Source organism: Danio rerio, chromosome 4 (assembly GCF_052040795.2).
Source record: "Danio rerio strain M-AB ecotype USA chromosome 4, GRCz13ab, whole genome shotgun sequence".
NCBI lineage: Eukaryota > Metazoa > Chordata > Actinopteri > Cypriniformes > Danionidae > Danio > Danio rerio.
In genome coordinates, this window is record NC_141024.2 from 31,400 (window position 1) to 43,604 (window position 12,205).

The 12,205-nt window shown below is 43.0% G+C and overlaps 3 long non-coding RNA genes across 3 annotated transcripts; all 3 read right to left on the reverse strand.

Annotated features, from left to right (window-relative positions):
• Nucleotides 1–5,042: 5,042 nt before the first annotated feature.
• Nucleotides 5,043–6,681, reverse strand: LOC147844574 (uncharacterized). The gene is made up of 3 exons (XR_015482303.1): nucleotides 6,313–6,681; nucleotides 5,423–6,182; nucleotides 5,043–5,316 (listed from the first exon to the last, which is right to left on the reverse strand). It is a non-coding gene; the product is annotated as an uncharacterized LOC147844574 (long non-coding RNA).
• Nucleotides 6,682–8,109: 1,428 nt separating this feature from the next.
• Nucleotides 8,110–9,023, reverse strand: LOC141381540 (uncharacterized). The gene is made up of 4 exons (XR_015482304.1): nucleotides 8,862–9,023; nucleotides 8,491–8,803; nucleotides 8,348–8,398; nucleotides 8,110–8,268 (listed from the first exon to the last, which is right to left on the reverse strand). It is a non-coding gene; the product is annotated as an uncharacterized LOC141381540 (long non-coding RNA).
• A 513-nt stretch (nucleotides 9,024–9,536) lies between these two features.
• Nucleotides 9,537–10,079, reverse strand: LOC147844575 (uncharacterized). The gene is made up of 3 exons (XR_015482301.1): nucleotides 9,948–10,079; nucleotides 9,802–9,871; nucleotides 9,537–9,669 (listed from the first exon to the last, which is right to left on the reverse strand). It is a non-coding gene; the product is annotated as an uncharacterized LOC147844575 (long non-coding RNA).
• Nucleotides 10,080–12,205: the final 2,126 nt, after the last annotated feature.

Genomic DNA, 12,205 nt, shown 5'->3' on the forward strand with positions numbered 1-12,205 from the left:
TAGCACTTAAAGCAGGCCCAGCCCAGCCCAGCCCGAGGATGTCATAACTGAGAGGGCATTTTAATCCCATAGGGGGCACTTAACCTGATGGCTAATGTTGGTCCTTTTTGCTCCTTTCATTTATTTATCAACATATTAGTTTGCATTGCTGCAGGACCTGCGGAGTTAATGCAGTAATATACTTTTAGTAATTATACTATGCAGTTTCAATATTACTGATTTTATCAATGAAGTCTAGGCAACGACACCATTTACATTAATTCAGACAGATCCTGGCTTCAGCACCAGAAGAGAGGTTTAAATTATGTTTTTCTTCTCATTTCTTTCCGTTTTATTTCAAATAACAAATGTTTAAAGTTTTCGGTGAAGACATCAACCTATGCCCATACATGCAAGCTGACCCACTAAATAAATCATAACCAAGTCATCACGCTTCATTGCCCAACCAATATGAGCATTAGGAGAACGTTAAATCTTACAACTGAAAGTAGTTTTAAAAATAATAGCCAAATGTGTTAAGTTACATTTTAATAGCAAAGCAGAGAGCTTGTCTACCTACCCAATTACCATTCAGCCTATCTGCACAGCATGCGAGAGGTGGATCTGAAGCAGATTCACCCTCTCACGCACTGTATACCTTTTTCATTTAGAACAATGTAAACTTGACTCACAGGTCGATCATCTTTACACTCATATGGCATTAAGGGTCCTAACTTAACTGCTGCTGCATGATGGATGTTCATTTTCACACCTGTAAGTGCGCATTAGCAGGGTCAAAATTAAAGCAAATATTTTTAATGGTTCTGTATTGTCCATTTTATAGCTTATTTCTAATAATAATAATAATGAATAAAATAAATGATCATATTGTTCATAGTGTACACTCTACACTGTCGAGCTAAACATTTTTATTAAGCTACTCTAATAATAATAATAATAATAATAATAATCCCCAACTAAAAACTAATGTGAAAATGACTGCCAGTTGAGTCTCTGCTAAAATTAATTTAACAGCAAATTTCTTTAGCAATTTTTTCCCCTTTAGAGCTGCAGAGAGTTGTATTTAAAGAATTAATTACCCAAAACATGACGCCTTCGTGTAATTTACTAGTGCAGTTTTCTCCAGTATGAGTTTAGAGTGTGCCTCCGCCACCACGTGTGCATTTATACAGGCGCACCCTGACTTGATGCAGAGACCAGACCTCTGAACTGTTCTTTTAATTTCACAATTTTCATGAATTAATTTTCACATTATACAATAAATTTGTGTTCTGAAAGTGGGAATGTCAGGAGTGTTAATAATTATTGTCAGAAAAAAAAATATTCAGTTGGAGTGACCCGTCACAGATTATTCAACAGCATAAATGACAACATGAACACAATTCAGCATCAATATAATTCTGCAAACTTACCTTGGATGAACAAGCATCAGCCCAGCAGATCAAGCTGAAGTCTGCAATCCAGGAACTCCAGGTAAAGCTTCTCCTCTGCCTCCTGCTCAAACTGCAGCTCCACTCCTCACCCACAGTCCTGTCAGACAACATCTGCAGGAGTTGAGCTTTGCTGGTTTGCAGACAGTCAGCACGGACAACCCTAGAAGGCTTACAGAAAACATGCCAGTAATTAAAAGATGTTTGTTGACAGCATAAACAGTCATTCAGAGAAAAGATTCTACTTTACCGTTAACGTCCTTGTCTGTAATAAGAGGACAATCCTTGAGGTTGGTTTTAATCAGGCACCTGACATCACTCTTCAGGCTGTCCTTCTACTGAAGCTTGTTGTTCAACATCTCCCATGCTTATCAGCACTGAGGATTGCAGAGACCTTCAGACAAACCTTAATAACACGAGCACTAGGAAAACTGAGCGGTCACCTTACCATTAGTGGATTTGGTAAAAATATTTCTAATCTATAGTAACTGATGATCAGACGCATTCAATCGCAGAGGTTCAAAGATGGATGGGGATCTGGAAGGCTGGGAGGAAAGAGCCTCAACTTCTGCTGCACATGTGGTGCACGGTAGCCCAGCACTGGAGTGAACACCTGGCCATGTCACAACCGGTGCACTGAGCCTGTACAGAAGAAAGAAAGAGTTGAGGTGTGGTCAGAGTAGCAGTGCCATGCTGCAAACATACCTCACATAACCGTCAGGCTAGTAAATTAAGCACCGATCCAGTCCTAGATCCATGAACTTCCAGCCAAGCTTCGCCACCTCTAGCTCAGAGTCCCCACACACTGAAAATATAGGCAAGTATTGATGACAATATAAATCACCGGTATTAGTGTAGTCTAATGCTCAGAGAAGAATTACCTGATAGTCAGGTAGTGCGAAGACTCCTGGAGATGTTGTCTGACAGGAGTTCAGGTCCAGCTCTGCTGGGGTGCAGACAGTCAGCACAGACAAGCCTGAGGCTTACAAAAAAAACAAGTTAAAAAGCTGTTTGTTTACGCATTATAACTATTCATTCTGAACAACAATTCTACGAACCTGTTATTGTACGTTATACATGGTAGATGGTCCTTAACTTTTAGTTTCCGTTAGGCTTCTGATGCCACTCTTCTCCATCTGCTGAAGCCTGATGTTGTTCAACACTGCATGCAGGACAACGTCAATGCTGATGCTCATCAGCACTGAGCATTGCAGGGATCTACAAAGATTTCCTTGTGATCACATTTAATAAAGTCTAAGTGCACAACTTGACTTTAGTGTATTTGGAACAAATGCACCAGACTATGGAGTCACCAACGATCAGTTTCATTCCATCTCAGGGGGGCAACGCAGTTCTGGGTGAATATCTGGAAATCTAGGAGAAGAGCCTTAATTTCTGCTGCACACATACCCCACGGTACCCCAGTGCTGGAGTGAATACCTGGGCAGGTCACAACCTGCGCACTGAGGCAGTAAAGAAGAGAGCTGAGATCCATGACCTTGATCAAGCCCCAGACGCTTCTCTTCAGGTGCCTGATGTTCACCACAACATGCAGTATGAAAGCTGATGTTATAAAGCCTTCAGAATCACATGAACCTGCAAAGAAACATTAACTTAAGCACTGGGAAAAGTTTGTGACTTGGCTTGGATGGATTTAGCCCAGATGTGCCAGATAACTGAGACTGATCGTGACTCTAATCATTGGCCACTCCGAGGAGGTAAAGTACTTCTGGGTGGACATCTGGAAGGTCGGCAGTGGAGGAGAACCTTGCCTTCTGCTTTACACATGGTCCATTGTACACCAGCACAGGAGTGAACACTTGGGTTGGCCGTTTACTGAGCCTGTGCAGAGGAACACACAGTTGAGCTGATTAACAAACCACAAACTAAAAATAGATAAGCAAATATCAGCTTAGTTAATCAGGCTATATTCAAATCCAAGAACTGAGTTTACAGATCCAGGACCTTCAGGAAAAGCTTCTCCACTGCCTCCTGCTCCAACTGCAGCTTGATGACTCCGCACCTGCACTCCAAAAAGTAACACTATCAGTGAATTTATACATATTATAAAATATATCAGTATTACTGCTGTCTTTAGTGCAGTGTGTGCACTCACAGTATTGTGAATCAACTCATCTCAGATAATATGAAGCATCTTGGAGATGTTGTCCAACAAGGATATAGATCCAGAACTGCTGGTGAGCAAACCATCAGCATGAAGTCCAGAACACTCAAAGGAAACATTTGTTGTTATAAAGCTGTTTGTTCTTCATAGCAGTACACCTCATCTTTAGTAGATATAATATAGATGTGCTTAACTGTGGAGTCGCTAATGCTCAGTCCGATTGCATCTCGGAGGTAGCAAAGCATTTCTTGTGGGGATGTGGAAGGCTGGGAGGACACCTTCACCTTCTGCTTCACACATGATCCACAGTAGACCAACACTGGAGTGAACACCTGGGCCTGTGCAGAGGAAGACACCGTTAAGCTGATTGTAGCATCAACATCATTCTGCAAACTTACCTCCGATGAACAAGCATCAGCCCAAGATAATCAAGCTAAAGTCTTCAATCCTAGAACTCAGCTTGCAGATCCAGAACCTCCAGGTAAAGCTTCTCCACTGCCTCCTGCTCATCTTCAACTTCACTCCCAGATCCACGTTCTTGCTGCAAAGCGTCACCACCTCTAGCTCCTCATCCACAATAAATAGATAAATAATAGTATGACAATATAAAATCACAAGAATTAGTGTCATCTATAGCATTTATAGTGTGAGAAATGCTCAGAAACTTTCCTACTAGCCAGATAGAACAAAAGTTCAGCTATGATGGGATGTAGAGCGTCAGCACCAAGAAGCCTAGGAGGCCCATAGAAAACACAATAATTAAAAGTAGTTTCTGTTGACAGCATGATAATCATTTATTCAGAAAAAAATGAACCACTAATATCTTAATCATTACAGGGAGGATTGTCCATTTTGATCAGGCTCCTGACACCACTCCTTAGGATCTCCATCTGCTGCAGCTTGATGTTGACCACCCCAGCGTATGACAGCTGATGTTTGAGCATTCAAAAAAAATCACAGCAACCTGACAAACAACAGAAATATTAGACACCCTTAATAGAATAGCTTTAGTGAATAGCTAATGATCAGTCCAAATCAGTATCATAGGGGGCAAAGTTATTCTGAGTGGAGATCTGGAAGATTGGAAGTGAAGGAGAATATTGCATTCTGTCGTACACATGGTCCACAATACCTTAGATAAGTAAATGCCAACAGAGTAGGTTTAATAGCTCCATTACCAGAAATGAGCTTACAGATCCAGGACCTCCAGGCAAAGCTTCTCCACTGCCTGCAGCTCAACAGCTCCTCACCTGCACTCAAAATGGTAGAGTTAAACTGAAAACATCAATATGAAAACAAGATGATAAATATATGATAAATGTACAAAGGCAGAGGTTCCTACTCTGTTCTCTTTGTGTTAAAAGGAAGAGACTCAAATTAATCTCTGCAACTTTAATCTAAACTAAAATTAAATTGTGGGAAACATTGGTGATCTTCACCTATTTGATCCTAAAAAAAAAAAAAGGAAACTGAGGTTTTCTTTTTTTGCACTAAATTGAAGGGACAAAAAGAAAATGTAAACCAAAAAAACCACACTCTTAAAAGGACCCTGCAAAAGAGAAACACTTATCAGATGTGCCGTAGCGTACGGTCAAACAAAAACCTGAGAAGAGAAACGCTTACCAGATGTGCCGAAGCGTACGGTCAAACAAAACCTGAGAAGAGAAACGCTGACCAGATGTGCCGAACCGTACGGTCAAACAAAAACCTGAGAAGAGAAACGCTGACCAGATGTGCCGTAGCGTACGGTCAAACAAAAACCTGAGAAGAGAAACGCTGACCAGATGTGCCGAACCGTACGGTCAAACAAAAACCTGAGAAGAGAAACGCTGACCAGATGTGCAGAAGCGTACGGGCAAACAAAAACCTGACAAGAGAAACGCTTACCAGATGTGCCGAACCGTACGGTCAAACAAAAACCTGAGAAGAGAAACGCTGACCAGATGTGCAGAAGCGTACGGTCAAACAAAAACCTGAGAAGAGAAACGCTGACCAGATGTGCCGGAGCGTACGGTCAAACAAAAACCTGAGAAGAGAAACGCTGACCAGATGTGCCGGAGCGTACGGTCAAACAAAAACCTGAGAAGAGAAACGCTGACCAGATGTGCCGGAGCGTACGGTCAAACAAAAACCTGAGAAGAGAAACGCTTACCAGATGTGCAGAAGCGTACGATCAAACAAAAACCTGAGAAGAGAAACGCTTTTCAGATGTGCTTACCATATACAGATGATCAGAGTCAGCTCTACCTAGAAGTGAAGCGCAGTTGCATGTGGAAGATGATTGAAGGCTAGGACCATTACTTACAAAACAGTGTCTGCCACCACCAGATGTTTACCACCGCATGTAGAACAACAGCTCCAACACACCGGATTACCGGCACCTACAGAAAAAACATCATTAACACAAGCATTGGGAATACAGTAATTGTGTGACATACCGTTAATGGATTTACTGCAGATGAGACAGACGATGAAGTGGCCAGTGATCAGTCACAATCATTCAAAGGGGGCAAAGCGGTTCCGGGTGGAAATCGGGAAGATTGGCAGTGGAAGAGAGACCCTCGCCTTCACACAGTGCACAGTACCGCAGTGCTGGGCTGAACATCAGGGCATGGCATGTACTGGGCCTGTGCAGTGGAAGACAATTAAGATAACTGGAGTGATCGACTCGGTGTTATTGATTTGATAACCAGTCTTAAGCTAGACGCAGTATTAGATGAGTATTTCTGCTGTCTGTAGTGCAGTGTGCGCACTCACCTTAATGTGAATTAACTTGAGTCAGATATTATGAAACATCCTGGAGATGTCGTGCGACAGGGGTTCAGATCCAGATCTTCTAGGAAGCGAACCATCAGCATAAAGCCTAGAACACTCACAGAAAACAAAGAATAAAATGCAGTTTGTTCTTTTATACCAGTATTATTTATTTAAGGAGAAAAAAAAAAAAAAAAAAAAGTCTACTAAACCATGCGTCCTCAGCGATGAGCAGTCCTGAACCACATGCAGAATCTTGATCAGACTCCTGGATTCCTCTCTTCAGGACCTCCATCTGCTGCAACCAGATCTTCAACAGTGCATGCAGAACAGCTCCATGCTTAGACCTGCAGAAACCTCATTAACACGAGCAACAGGAAAAGAGAACGAACAAACACACCTTACCTTTGGTGAATTACAGATGTGCCAAAACTATGGAGTCGCCAATGTTCAGTCCCATTACATCTGAGGGGCAAACCTGTTCTAGGTGGGGGTCTGAAAGGCTGGGAGAAGAGACCCTCACCTTCTGCTGCACACGTTCCACAGTACCCCAACGCTGGTGTGAACACCTGGGCCTGCGCAGAGGAAGACATCGTTGAGCTAATGGAGTATCAACATCATTCCACAAAACTTACCTCAGATAAGCAAACATCAGTCCACTTCATCAAGCAAGACTCAAATCCAAGAACTGAGCTTGCAGATCCAGCACCTCCAGCAAAGCTTCTTCACTGCTTCAACTGCAGCTCGAGTTTCCACCTGCACTCAAAATGGCAGACCAGTATTAGTGAACAAATATCATCAGTTTTAGTGCTGTCTGTAGTGCAGTGCACACTCACATTATTGTGAATTAATTTATGTCAGATATTATGAAGGATCCTGCAGATCTTCTGGCGAGTAAACCATCAGCATGAAGCCTAGAACACTCAGAAAACATTAGTTAATATAAAAAAGCAGTTTGTTCTTTTATACCAACATATTCATTTAGAGAATAAAAGTCTACTAAACCATGCGTCCTCAGCGATGAGCAGTCCTGAACCACGTGCAGCATCTTGATCAGACTCCTGGATTCCTCTCTTCAGGACCTCCATCTGCTGCAACCAGATCTTCATCAGTGCATGCAGAACAGCTCCATGCTTAGACCTGCAGAAACCTCATTAACACGAGCAACAGGAAAAGAGAACGAACAAACACACCTTACCTTTAGTGAATTACAGATGTGCCAAAACTATGAAGTCCCCAATGTTCAGTCCCATTACATCTGAGGGGCAAATCAGTCCTAGGTGAGGATCTGAAAGGAGAGACTCTCGCCTTCTGCTGCACACGTTTCACAGTACCCCAGCGCTGGTGTGAACACCCGGGCCTGCGCAGAGGAAGACACCGTTGAGCTAATGGAGTATCAACATCATTCTGCAAACTTACCTGGGAGGAATGAGCATCAGCCCAGTAGATCAAGATAAAGTCTTCAATCCAAGAACTCTTGCAGATCCACGACCTCCAGGTAAAGCTTCTCCACTGCCTCCAGCTCAAACTGCAACTCCACTCACAGATCCATGATCTTGCAGCAGTACTTGACCACCTCTAGCTCCTCACCCAACACTGTATAAAAACTAAAGACAAAATATAAAAATGTTATTTGATGGGTCTGTGTAGTGTTCAGAGTGTGTGAAATGCTCAGAGAAATTTACTTGGTCTAGTGTGGAGACTCCTGGAGATGATGACTGACAGCAGTTTAACTCCGCCTCTGCAGAAAACTTTAACATAAGATATTAAGACAAGCATTAGGAAAAGTTTGTGACTTACCTTCAGTGGCCAGTGATTAGAGTCCCAGTCAGTCTCAGAGGGGGCCAAGCGGTTCAGGGTGGAGATCTGGAAGGCTGGCAGAACCTTGCCCTCTGCTTGTCGCATGGTCAGCAGTACCTCAGTGCTGGAACAAAAACCTGGACAGGCCCTGTAGTGGGCCTGTGCAGAGAAAACAGTCAAGCTGATTGGAGTATTATTCCAGAACCTTACCTCCAACAAGCAAACATCAGTCCAGTACCTCAAGCAAAACTCAAATCCAAGAACTTAGCTTGCAGACCCAAGACCTCACCTGCACTTAAAGATAACAGTATTAGTGAATTAATTATAAATAAATAAATATTCTTCAGTATTTCTGCTGTCTGTAGTGCTGTGCACACTCACGTTATTGTCAATAAACTGAGGTCCGATATTATAAAGCATCCTGGAGAGGCAACAGGGGTTCAGATCCAGATCTTCTGTTGAGCACTAAGCCTAGAACACTCACAGAAAACAAAATTATAAAAGCAGTTTGTTCTTTTATACCAACATATTCATTTAGAGAATAACAGTCTACTAAACCATGTGTCCTCCGCAATGAGTAGTGCTGAAACCACATGCAGAATCTTGATCAGACTCCTGGATTCCTCTCTTCAGGACCTCCATCTGCTGCAACCAGATCTTCAACAGTGCATGCAGAACAGCTCCATGCTTAGACCTGCAGAAACCTCATTAACACGAGCAACAGGAAAAGAGAACGAACAAACACACCTTACCTTTAGTGAATTACAGATGTGCCGAAACTATGAAGTCCCCAATGTTCAGTCCCATTACATCTGAGGGGCAAATCAGTCCTAGGTGAGGATCTGAAAGGAGAGACTCTCGCCTTCTGCTGCACACGTTCCACAGTACCCCAGTGCTGGTGTGAACACCCGGGCCTGCGCAGAGGAAGACACCGTTGAGCTAATGGAGTATCAACATCATTCTGCAAACTTACCTGAGAGGAGTGAGCATCAGCCCAGTAGATCAAGATAGTCTTCAATCCAAGAACTCTTGCAGATCCACGACCTCCAGGTAAAGCTTCTCCACTGCCTCCAGCTCAAACTGCAACTCCACTCACAGATCCATGATCTTGCAGCAGTACTTGACCACCTCTAGCTCCTCACCCAGACTATAAATCTAGACAACCAATGACAATGTTATAAAAAAAAATAAAATAAAATAAAAAGATAAGAATGTACTCACTAGTCAAGTAGTGCAAATCATCCTGGAGATGTTGTGTGATGAGTTCAGGTCCAGATCTACTGTAGTGCAGACATTCAGCTTGGACGAGCCAAGGATGCTCACAGTAATCACCCTAGGAATTAAAAAGCAGCTTACATTCACAACATAACCATGAATTCAGAGCAAAGATTATACTGAACCGTTAATATCCTTGTCTTTAAATGGAGGATGTTCCTCAAGTTTGGTTTCACTAAGGCTCCAGACGCCACTCTTCAGGGATCTCCATCTGCTGCAGCTTGATGATCACTGCCACATGGAGTACGAGAGTTGATGTTAATCAGCATTTAGGATCACAGGAACCTGCAAATACATCATTAACGTAAGCACCAGGTGTGCCTAATCAAGTGTCTTATAATAAAACACCAATCAGTCTTGGAGGGGACAAAGCGGTTCTGGATCGAAATCTGGAAAATTGGCAGTGGAAACCCTCACCTCCTGCTACACAGATGGTCCATGGTACCCCAACACTGGAGTGAAGAGCTGGACAGGCGGTGTAATGGGCCTGTGCAAAGGAAAAAACAGTTAGGGTGATCAGAGCATCTCAATCATGTCACACTTACCTCATGAGTTAGCATTACCCCAGCAGGTCAAACAGCTTCATTCTCAGAACTGAGCTTGCAGATCCAGTATCTCCAGGCAAAGCTTCTCCACTGCTTCAGGTCCAACGGGTTCCAATCTGCAGTCAATTATAGATAAATCAAAAACATTTCTGGAAACTACTATAAGTACGGATGAACAAGATCTTAAATACCTGCTGATGTAGTAAGTAAGCCCAGAGAAGAGAAACGCTGACCAGATGTGTTGTAGCGTACGGTCAAACAAAAACGCTGACCAGATGTGCCGGAGCGTACGGTCAAACAAAAACCTGAGAAGAGAAACGCTGACCAGATGTGCCGGAGCGTACGGTCAAACAAAACCCAGAGAAGAGAAACGCTGACCAGATGTGCCGGAGCGTACGGTCAAACAAAAACGCTTACCAGATGTGCCGAAGCGTACGGTCAAACAAAACCCAGAGAAGAGAAACGCTGACCAGATGTGCTGTAGCGTACGGTCAAACAAAAACGCTTACCAGATGTGCTGTAGCGTACGGTCAAACAAAACCCAGAGAAGAGAAACGCTGACCAGATGTGCCGTAGCGTACGGTCAAACAAAAACCTGAGAAGAGAAACGCTGACCAGATGTGCCGGAGCGTACGGTCAAACAAAAACCTGAGAAGAGAAACGCTTACCAGATGTGCCGGAGCGTACAGTCAAACAAAAACCTGAGAAGAGAAACGCTTACCAGATGTGCTGTAGCGTACGGTCAAACAAAACCCAGAGAAGAGAAACGCTGACCAGATGTGCTGTAGCGTACGGTCAAACAAAACCCAGAGAAGAGAAACGCTTTTCAGATGTGCTTACCATATACAGATGATCAGAGTCAGCTCTACCTAGAACTGAAGCGCAGTTGCATGTGGAAGATGATTGAAGGCTAGGATCATTACTTACAAAACAGTGTCTGCCACCACCAGATGTTTACCGCCGCATGCAGAACAACAGCTCCAACACACCGGATTACCGGCACCTACAGAAAAAACATCATTAACACAAGCATCTTAATTTCTATAGCGCATTTACAATGTAGATTGTGTCAAAGCAGCTTCACATAGAAGATTAAAGTAAATTGGAAGGCGTGTCAAGAGTGGTTTAATCTTCACAGCTGAAACTCCAAACACTGAAGAGCAAACACATAGTTTCACAACTCCACAACACCCAAATCGTGCAAGCCAGTGGCGACAGTGGCGAGAGGAGAAAAAAAAAAAGAAATAGAAAAAAAAAAAAAACTCCAACAATTGGCAAAAGGAAAAAAAAAAATCTGGAGAGAAACTGGGCTCAGTTGGGCACGACCATTTCTCCTGGACGTCCGTCATGAAGCTGCATGTGGGAGAGGTCACCGGCTCTGCACTCCTCCATAACCACCACAGCAGCTGCTCAGGAAACATCCTGATCCAGGGCCTCAGGAATAATTAAAAAATAAAAAACAAAAAATAAAGACTAACATGAGCGCAGATGCCATTTAAACTATGATGTCTTTATGGAAGTGTTCCCAACTCCGGTTGCCCTAAATAATGCGGCTAACAATCCTTTAGAGGATTTGGATTTCTTCAGCATTAATGTTTTAGGTGTATGCTAATGCAGAGACATGCGTCTTTAATCTGGTTTTAAACTAACAGTGTGTCTGCTTCCCGAACTGTGCTAGGAAGGCTGTTTCACAGTTTAGGTGCCAGATATGAGAAAGATCCATCACATACAGCTGATTTTGATATTCTGGGAATAATCAATAGTCCAGAATTAATTGATCGTAGTGGACATGGAGGGGCTATAATACACCAGGGGCCTCATGTATCAACGCTGCGTACTCACAAAAACTTAGCGTACGCCAGGTTTCACGCTCAGAATCGCTCACATTTGGAACTAATAACGATGAACTGAACATGGGAATGTGCACAACTCCACGCCAACTTCATTGCTGGCGTACGCACATATTTTGTGCGTGTCTGTTTTATTTCCATTGGCGACTCCTAGAGGCAGTTGTGTTAAATTGCTCTCTACAAAGTGTCTGAGCCGTGCAATGGCAGCTGTATGAGACAGGTTCATCTAGCAGGTATATAAGGTTTCCATACCATACAGTTGAGCAGCCAAACATTAAAGCGCAATTTGCAGCAGTCGCCAGTTTCCCCAATGTAATTAATCGGAGCGATCTACTGCACGCACATTGCTATAAAGACACTATCTGAAGATGAATTTGCATGCATGAATCAGAAACATTTCCATTCAATAAATGTGCAAATAAAACA